The sequence below is a fragment of the Haematobia irritans genome, chromosome 2 (genome assembly GCF_050003625.1).
Source record: "Haematobia irritans isolate KBUSLIRL chromosome 2, ASM5000362v1, whole genome shotgun sequence".
NCBI classification, from domain to species: Eukaryota; Metazoa; Arthropoda; class Insecta; order Diptera; family Muscidae; genus Haematobia; species Haematobia irritans.
Genome location: NC_134398.1, coordinates 114,466,416 through 114,475,821, shown reverse-complemented (window position 1 = coordinate 114,475,821; position 9,406 = coordinate 114,466,416). Strand labels below are relative to the sequence as shown.

The following is a 9,406-nucleotide window of genomic DNA, read 5'->3' as shown; positions in this document are numbered from 1 at the left end:
GAACAAATTTAAAAAATAGAAAATTGGTAAGTTTTCTTTTAAAATTGGCTTTCTTTCAACTAGAATATTTACGTTTTTATGACTTTTTTTATCATCAAAATCACAGGTTTTTAATACCCTATTTTAGTATTTCTTTAATCAAATTTTTTGGAAACCAATGTAATATTTTTAATGTAAAACACAAATATTTAATTTCAGAAATTTGGAAAAATTTTTAGTACTCCTTTGCTTGTAATTTAATAGTGAATTGGCAAGGATTCTTTAACTTTCTTTTAACTCTGGACAGTCATCCTTATTTTTTGTACATTTGTTATGTGCGTGTTTGATCCACTGTTCAACATGGCCGCCCGACTAGCTACGCGGTCTCCTTGGGCGAAGTCCTCAACCCGCCAATATTGAACACACAGCACATACATCGAATGAGTGAATTTGTGTGAACATTACTCTAACACTGGGGAAAACATGATATAGAGGTCTTGATGTCCTGACCCCTCGCTCGCCCGCCCAACCTGGGCCCAAAAATGTCCTCATTAGCTTTATCGGACCCCCGCATACCACACACCGAACTCACACACTTACCTCATTCACACAAACTACAACATACTAGAATTTATTATTTGTTTAAAGATAATTATATTAACAACGCTAATTTTCTTTTCGTTTCTTATCCTATTCTCAAAATTTATAATCTTGCAACACCAATGAATTAAAAGACAAAAAAACGAGTGAAGAACAATATCCCTTTTGAAAAATTAAATTTGCAGCTTAATATTTAGGATCCACAAAATGCGCAAATAATTGACTCTATCCACATATTAAAAGAGCTCTCTTAACAGATCCGCACTATATTTCTTATCTTTAGTAGTGACAACCAAAGCTGAAAAGGGACTATGAAGTCTAATTGATTTTCTAAGCTTTTAATCTAATGAAACCGGCGATATTATTCCTCTTACAAATGATCAGTCAATTAAACCCTAACTTTACTTACACACTAATTAATATATTCCTATCCTTAATATTAACGTTTTTCCTTTTTTTCATTTTTTTGTTTAATAATTTTCACTTGTATTTTCTTTATTGTTCTGCTTACTAATTATCCTTTTTCATCTGCTTTCAGGTTATATGGGTTCGTCGAACGAGATTCACAACGTATTAACGGACACACACAACAAATTGGTAAGATACTTTCTTTACCTGTTTTATGCAGTCGGGATCAATATTAATGTCGGGGTTTTCTTTTCAGATTTCCATACGGCGGCCAACAACTTAATTATATGGGGATTCTTTCAATTGCCACTAATCGAAACCAACGGCCAAACACCAATTTACGTTGCCAAGAATGATCTGATCACGCTTGCGTAGTGTCCGTCTACAAATCAGGCAATTATTCATATAGAGTTTTTTTGCGGATACCAGAAATTTGACATCAATCCGCCAATAAAAGATACCACTGGCCCTTTGCATACCAACAAAGGCCAGTGTGAATGCCACAGATGAAGCAGTGATTTCTATTTAACCCTTCGTTGCATGACATTGCATATATGCAATGTTAGTTTCTTGCCTGTCTAGCTCCTATTCTTTTACATATTTTACCATAATTTTTTTTGTTATTCACATTTTGGAAGCCCTAGATAATATTTGATAAGGATTTTGTCCAGTATATTTCATTTAAATAAAGCGAAATTAAAATAAGCATTTTGAGTACCTCGACTTAACTTATTGTTAACTTATTTGTTTTAATATTATGAAACTTTCTTAATTTTTTTAAATGTAAATATAAAATGAAAAGTTTACTCTATTCTAAACGCTACGTATATAGTTTTATAATACAAATTATATTTGCAAGTGCTCTACAATGAATGATATCATATCTGCAATTTTATGCGTTTGAGCCGATATGAACTGTCGTTGCATATATGCCATATAATTGCATATGTGCAATGTCATGCATTCAATAAATTTTTGTTACTACTAGGACACTTAATATGAATGTGAATATAAATCCGAGTATTTTGATGATGATGGAGATTTAAACACCGAGTTTGATATAAATCGAGGTCGTAGAAGAAGATTCGAGTTGATCCTTGCCCTACATCGTTGGAGAATGGTATAACATACAAGCTGCTGGGTTGTAATTGTTACACGTATATCATCGTGATAGATATGTTAAATGGGTTCAACATTTTTTGCGGTGGTCTATCCCCTGTCAATATGTTGGTGACAATTTTAGGTGTTTAAAAGCTTCCTCATGGTGGAAGACCGTTCTAACTCGGAACTATAGAGCTTAATATTGAATCGAACTACACTCAGTGATAAACAGAAGGTCAATATTGTGGTATCATAATTAACTGAAAAGTCGCCATTATACCTACCCTAAGTAAAAACGAGGGTCCAGATTTCCGTGTATCATATAAGCTGGTATATACCAAAACCAGTTTTCAGCATGTGGTACGCTCCAACTTCTTTGCTCCATCATCCGATTCATAAGCGTAGAATTTGACATAAACAGAGTTCCAAAGTCTCTTTTTCGACATACACAAGCATCCGCTGCTCTTACTCGGCACAGATGTGGCTCCAATTCTAGGTATCATGTAATGATTGCTATGACGTTTCTGTTCCTCTTTTCTTTAAGCATGGTAGTTCTCCAGTCTTTTTCTTGTTTAGGTCACTCCCTATGCTAGAAGTTTCGTCGCCCCTCCGACCATTGCACTGTTCTACTTGGAACAGTGCAATGGTAAACGGCAAACGGTCTCACATCTATGGGATTGCGTTCTCCAAGTTCACATCCCTTTGTGTTAAATGCAAAACTGGGGAACTCTGTACATCAAAAAAGGCAGAAATTTTTTAGAATCCCAAGAGTTTGACTTTTAATATTGCACCCCGAGAAGGAATATGATCACCTCAAACATGTTTCAGAAGTAAAATGTTAGTTTTCGATGGGGAACATGTAACATGTTTGACGCAACCATGCTATCTGATTTTGTCAAACATTTTATATTTGGCGAGAAAACAATTTTTTAGTAAAAATGTTCCATTTTCCCCAACCATCAATAAAATTGTTCATTTAAAACATTTTTGATCTCATATATAGATGATGATATATAGAGATAACAACGTTGACTAAAGAAATTGATTATCTGCATGAAATTGCATATATGCAATGTTACGTAACTTTTGCTTCAGTGATCAGAATCGAACGAAAATTGGTTTACGGTATCATAACTCCATATACAACAATTCTAACATACTAAATAATTTTTATCCTTGCTCAAATTAAATCATGCAACGAAGGGTTAACAAAGAACATACATCCTCATTACTCTTCGGCATTCACTAAGTAACAATGTTTTTACCACAAATAAACACTCTCACAAAGTATATATATTTGCCAATTACTACTGTATTTCTTTTTTTTATTCAATTTAATTTGACTCTGTTCTCAATGTCGCTATCTCGTTCAACAATGGCTAACGCATCCCTTACCATTGGTATTTATACCCCATTTATAAGACGCCAACTTTCCTCGATCCCCCATTTTCCTCATTTTCTTTCGGCCATATTTTCATTTTTCCACAAGAAAACAAATGTCTGTCCTAATCATCTTTTTACCCCAGGGTTGATATCGTCCATCGTGATTTACCCATACTAATTCAAATTAACGGACAGCACCTTTTCTCTGGGTTTTTGTTCAATATACATGCAATAACAATGACATTATTTACTATAAGGCCAGGACTATTGCTCTGAAAAGGCTTGTTTTACACTGATTGTAAAGGGAAAAATTAAACTCGCAACTTGTCTGGTGTGAACGCCATATAACTATACCTTGCCATATATATAAACCCATTCCTATCTACATTGGACATTTCCTGGGAAATATATATATATGTAAATCAGTAACCTACTGTCGAAACTAACGTTTACTTTACTATTATCTTCAGGACTCGCTTTCTCCACCATTTTCTCGGCTTGAATCTTAAGTCACCTATCAAAGTTTGAAATCATGACGAATTCAAACCTTTTTCACATGTGCCTCAACTGCTACCCCGTACCTGCAGTATTTCGATATCATTTCTGGACACTTCCAGTGTTATCGATACAGTGCAAACTGCAACCAACTTCACTATTCCGCCATTACGATCACACTTCTCGCACTTCCTGGCCTCATACAAATTGCCGTGCAATTTGGGAATTGCAGGCAAACCCTTAATTTCTCTGGAACAAGCCCAATCATCCCTGGACAAATTCATTGTTGCGCCAAAAACAACATTCATTGGTGTCTCAACCATTTCCCCAGGGACCGGACGGTCCTGCAACACATTAACGTCATCCTTCGTCATTTTGACTACGGCTCATTTCAAGACGCTATAATTTTCATCGTGAGCGAAAAAGTGATCCAACTTTAAAAAAAATATTCATATAATCTCATGTGTAGAAAATTTTATTTATGCAAAGGTATGTATACAATATTTTTATACCCTAAACCACATAGTGGTCAGGGTATAATAAGTTTGATCGGCCAAAAAATGTGCCTACCAGAAATATTGATTTTAGACCCCATAAAATATATACCGATCGACTCAGAATCACCTCCTCGATCTAGCGCTTGGTGTCCGTCCGTCCGTCCGTCTGTCCATGTATTTGTTGTTCACAGGATTCCGGTCGCAATTATTAACCGATTTTGATAAAATTTGGTACAGGGAGGTTTTTGGGCACAAGGACGAACGCTATTGAATTTGGAAGAAATCGGATCAAATTTAGATATAGCTCCCATATATATGTATCGCCCGATTTCGACAAATGGGGTCACGTTGCGCGGTTTTTCTAACGGATCGTCACCAAATTTGGCAAAAAGTAATCTTTTCCATCGCCCTTCAAGTCTGCAAAATTTCATCCAAATCAGTTCAGATTTAGATATAGCTCTCATATATATGTATCGCCCGATTTTCCCAAATTTGGCCATAATACTCTTATTTAGAAACCAATGTTACTCAAATTTCAAATTTTGATGTACTAGCCGATCGTATTTATACGTATTTGTAGCTCTTACATAAGAATATTGCTCGATTTTTACAAATTTGTATTTATTACCCACACTAATTGAGCGATTTTCTCTTTTTTTAATAATGGGTTCAATATTAGTGGCATACTAACTCCGTAGTTGCAATATCAACTACAGCCAGTGTAGCTAGAAGTAGGGGAAATTCCCTATATGTGGGTTTTGTCTAATATTTAGCGTCTGGTAGGGACGTAGGGCCACAATGTAGGGATATTTGTAATAATTTTTGCATTTTGGTGGCTCTAGAGGAGGAAATTAGAAGCCGGCAAGGCTTAATCTTTAATAATGTGTGGTAACAACAGTTACCACTCGTGCCAAAAAAATCTAACCAAATTTGAAGATTACCACAAATCTACCAAACAAATATTTCTATAGAATTTTTTATCAAAACTTTATTCCTGTTGAAAATTTTGTCAACATTTTATTTCTATAGAAAATTTTGTCAAAATTGTATTTCTATAGATTTTTTTTTCAAAATATTATTTCTATAAAAATTTTTCTCAAAATTTTATTTCTATGGAATTTTTTTCAAGATTTTTTTTCTATAGAATTTATTACCAAAATTTTATTTTTATAGAAAAATTTCTCAAAAAATTGTTTATAGAAACTTTTTCCAAAATTTTATTTCTATAGAGATTTAACAATTAAAATTACTACTTTTTGGTTGAATTCTACCAACTCTGGCAATCGTGGTGGTAATACAAATTTATTTTCTAGGTTATATACGTTGCATTTTCACGTTTTAAGATAATAAAGTCCTTAGAACCATTTTTATTTTGTAAAATTTGTTGAAAAATATTGTAAGGAAAATTGTTTGGGAATGTATGGGAAAGTAGGGATTTTTTTTTTGTCCTGTAGGGCAAACCGAACACTTTCCCTGGCAACACTGACTGTGAGCTCGTTTAGTCAGATTGAGACATGTACCCCTTAATTTTCTTAAATATGCAACTGCGGTTTATCTCCCAGACCTATATCAATGTTACCCCACAAATGCTTATGATTACTAATTCAGTAAGAGTGGTTTAGGGTATCATATAGTCGGCCCCGCCCGACTTTCTACTTTACTTAATTGTTATAATATTAAATTGAGCCGACGGGCTTTTTGGGCAGCAAATAAATCAATGACTTCTTCAGTCGGCACATTTATTCGGCGATGAACCGACATTAATGCCAATCCATTGGGTCTACTCTCGCCAGTCGAATTTCTAAGATACGTCTTTAATGTCTTCATTTTTGAAAATGAACGTTCGGATGAGCACGTAGTAACTGCAGGGATGGAAAATGCAGTACTAAAGTACTTTTTTTCAATACTTTTTCACCCCGGTCAGTACCGTAGTACCCCCGCGAATGATTTAGTACCTTTTGTGTAGACATTTTTGAGTCGATATCAGATTTATTGTACAATAGCTTTGACAAAATATTTTAATATTTTGAGAAAGTCTTTATCAACCTTATTTGCTAATAGTCTTTTACAAATACGGCAAAACAGACATGTTCATGTGGGAAGAAAATCTCGATTTTGTAAAAGATATAGTCAAAAACAGGATTTTATTGAACTTCAAGAATGTTTTAGTCGAAAAAATAATGCGATTCTATATTATCAATTTTTTATTTCGGTAGAAAATGTTGTCTAAATTTTATTTCTATATAGAATTTTTGCAAAATTTTATTTTTATAGATAATTTTGTCAAAATTTTATTTCAATTGAAAATTTTGTAAAAATGTTATTTCTATAGGAAATTTTTGCAAAACTTTATTTCTATAGAAACAATTTTGCAAAATTTTTTTCTATAGAATTTTTTTGCAAAATTTTATTCCCTTCGTTTTGTTTTGTTATTGTTGGTTTTGTTCTTTAAGCATTGTTGTTGTTTTTTTATTGCAGCTTAAAACCATACATTGACTAAACTACAAGTGTAGCTTAACCAACAGAGGAATATAATGTTTGTCAAATTTATTTGGGCAAAACCCTATAGACTGCAAGATGGTTGGATGGACGTACGTTTCGGAATTACCACATTCCTCATCAGCATCCCCTACTTGCAGCAAAACTATCAACCAATTATTAGAATAAATTCAGGCAGTTCATTAAACCTAAAAATAAACCACACTTGAACCTTCCAAAAAAAAGGTTTTTGTATGATAGCCGGCTATAGAAAATTTTTGCAAAATTTTATTTATATAGAAAATTTTTTCAAAATTTTATTTTCTTTAAAATTCAGTCTCTTGACAATAATCTTCCAGTGAAATTTTTGTTGAAATTTAGTAAAAAGTACCTTTCGGCTCAAAAAATACCTTTTTTGTACTTTCTTAAAAATTGTATTTTCCATCCCTGAGTTACTGGCAAAGTGACCAAAATTTTTAAAAGAATATGCACGTTTGGAAATATCTCTTTATTGCTTCCATCGCTGAATTAGGCAGGTTCTTTTCGCAGGTTTTGCGCCATTTCATTTACACATGCGTGTTTGGCTGTTTCGTTGTTGTTGCTATGGCCAAATAAAGCGAGTCATGTTCACAAAAAGAACAACAAACACACATAAAAAGCAGAAAAACATTTTCCAAAAATGAAATTTGTGGTACGAGAACAAAAACAATTTGTTTTTTTCGACCGTCGTTTGACGGGCTTTTCAACTAGTATTCTAGGATTTGTGCAAGTTTTATAGGTAAGCGTTTTCAAAATAAAACCTTCAGCTTTCCTTCAACATCTTCGATAAGATTTTTCTATGCAGCTAAAAATATATATTTATTTATATAAAAATATTCATTCATTTCGGGGGGGGGGGGGTTGATCCCCCTCACCCCCCCCCCTGAATACGGCCTTGCTAGGGTTAACCAGAATATTTGGGTTTTTATGCATATTATTATTTTTTTTCATTAGATTTTTTGGAAATCTAATAATTTTATTTAATGTAAAAAATAAATATTTAATTTCAGAGTAACCCAAATAAATTTGGACAACTTTTTATATTTCCCCTCCGCGTACAATTTAATAGAGAATTGGTAAGTTTTATATTAAAACTTTGGCTTTCTTTCAATTACAATATTTATTTTATTATATCCTTCACATCGATAACAACACAGTTTTATGAGTTTATATAGAATACTTCTCTAATTGTTTCAGGTACAAATTTTATGAGATACGTTTTCCAAAGAAAAGTTGAATTCCTTACACCTTTTGATAAAATGCCCCAAATATGGTAAGTTACAAACTAAAATGAGGAATTAAAAATTATTCATTACATGGTGTTAATTTTTAACAATTTTCATTATTGTTTCCATTTTTTCCAGCAAGATATGTGAAAAAATTACCTACGATGAATAAAAAAAGGATAAGTCAAAATGTCCAAACAGCGAGCTCAAATGAACTACTCTCCGTTCCACTTGGCCATTATTTTTATTCACAAAAAAAATTGTATTAAGAACTTTCATCATAAGTTTTTATAATAAAGTACTTTAGGTCAATTTTACTACAATTTAGTTCATTTTGCAATGGAAAAGGGTTCACTGTTCAGTGCAAAAAAGTGAGAAGGAAGATAAATTTATTAATATTTAAAAAATGGAAGTGCATACAACATTTAAAAGGTAAGTAATATTAAAGTTTATTATTTTAAAACCGCTTAATGAAATAAGCCCCATGAAATAAATCCCCAAAATATTTTATGAAATTAAATCCCAACAAATGACATAAATCCCCAAAACGCAAAATGAAATATATCCCCAATATTTTGGGGACTGATTTCGTAAAAATAATAATAAAATTATGAATAAAATACATTATTTCTTCATTATACTTCATAACAATTTCAACTTCTAACAAATGTAGTACACTGAAAAAATAGTGAACCCTTTTCCATTGCAAAACGAACTAAATTGTAGTAAAATTGACCATGATCTAGCCCTTAAGATTTTTTTCTACTTGTCTAGTTTATAAGTCTCTTAAATTTTAGTTCATCTATGACGTTGTATTTTAGTTCAATTTTCAAAACCATTAGATTTACATACCCCTGCCAAGATAAAAAGTCAGTATTATTTTGGTTAACTTGATTATTTTTTGGGAAACCCGATAATAAAATTTGGTTAACATTATCTCTAAAATGTCGACGACTAAACTATTTTTATATCAATCATTCCACAGTACAGAGAAATTAAATCATTAAATGAACAACTAACAGTTCTACTATTACGAAAATTTTCATACATTAAAAGTAAACTTTCTTTAAGCAAAATTATTTTATTATAAAAACTTATGATGGAAGTTCTTAATACAATGGTTCTTGTGAATAACAATTACGGTCACATGGAACAAGAAAGTAGTTTATTTTAACTCGCTGTTTGGACATTTTGCTGAAA

General features: G+C 32.4%; 1 long non-coding RNA gene across 1 annotated transcript; it reads left to right on the top strand.

The window, feature by feature from the left end:
• Nucleotides 1-4,152: 4,152 nt before the first annotated feature.
• Nucleotides 4,153-8,529, top strand: LOC142223848 (uncharacterized). Its single transcript, XR_012718926.1, has 4 exons — nucleotides 4,153-4,455; nucleotides 7,991-8,056; nucleotides 8,178-8,253; nucleotides 8,345-8,529. It is a non-coding gene; the product is annotated as an uncharacterized LOC142223848 (long non-coding RNA).
• Nucleotides 8,530-9,406: the final 877 nt, after the last annotated feature.